The sequence below is a fragment of the Etheostoma spectabile genome, chromosome 14 (assembly GCF_008692095.1).
Source record: "Etheostoma spectabile isolate EspeVRDwgs_2016 chromosome 14, UIUC_Espe_1.0, whole genome shotgun sequence".
NCBI classification, from domain to species: Eukaryota; Metazoa; Chordata; class Actinopteri; order Perciformes; family Percidae; genus Etheostoma; species Etheostoma spectabile.
In genome coordinates, this window is record NC_045746.1 from 14,402,231 (window position 1) to 14,402,774 (window position 544).

The following is a 544-nucleotide window of genomic DNA, read 5'->3' on the forward strand; positions in this document are numbered from 1 at the left end:
ATGTAAAGTACTTTATTCAGGAGAAACCATTAGAGCAGAGTAAGCCCCTGAGCACCTGTCTGCTCCTGGATTAATTGCGTCACACTTACCTACTCGGTCAGTCAGTATCGGTGCGCGTAGAAACCACCGGGTTGTTTACTCGAGCCAATGGGACCACGAGCAGAGCAACAAGGTAAACAACCGAGGTACCTGCCTCCTAACGCATCCTATTTCAAGCCTTTACCTGCTATAATAACATCTCATATCCTCTTTACGCGGCGCAGTCAGATCCAATTATAGACAGCAGCGGAGTTCACACACAAAGCTGCAACCAAACCTTTGACAACACGCCTGAAAGCAACAACAGAAGCCCGGTGTGTGTCCTCGGTCATTTTCGTGAGCAGGAAAAGCTGGGCACAGGAAGACGAGTGTCAAGTCCAATCACCAAGCCACAGGTGTCCATGTCTGCTTATCCAATTGTTATTAAATGCCCGCTCAGCAAAACGTGTCTTACAGTGTTGCACTTTCCCCACCTGATCCCACAAAAGTAAATGTACAGTAAAAA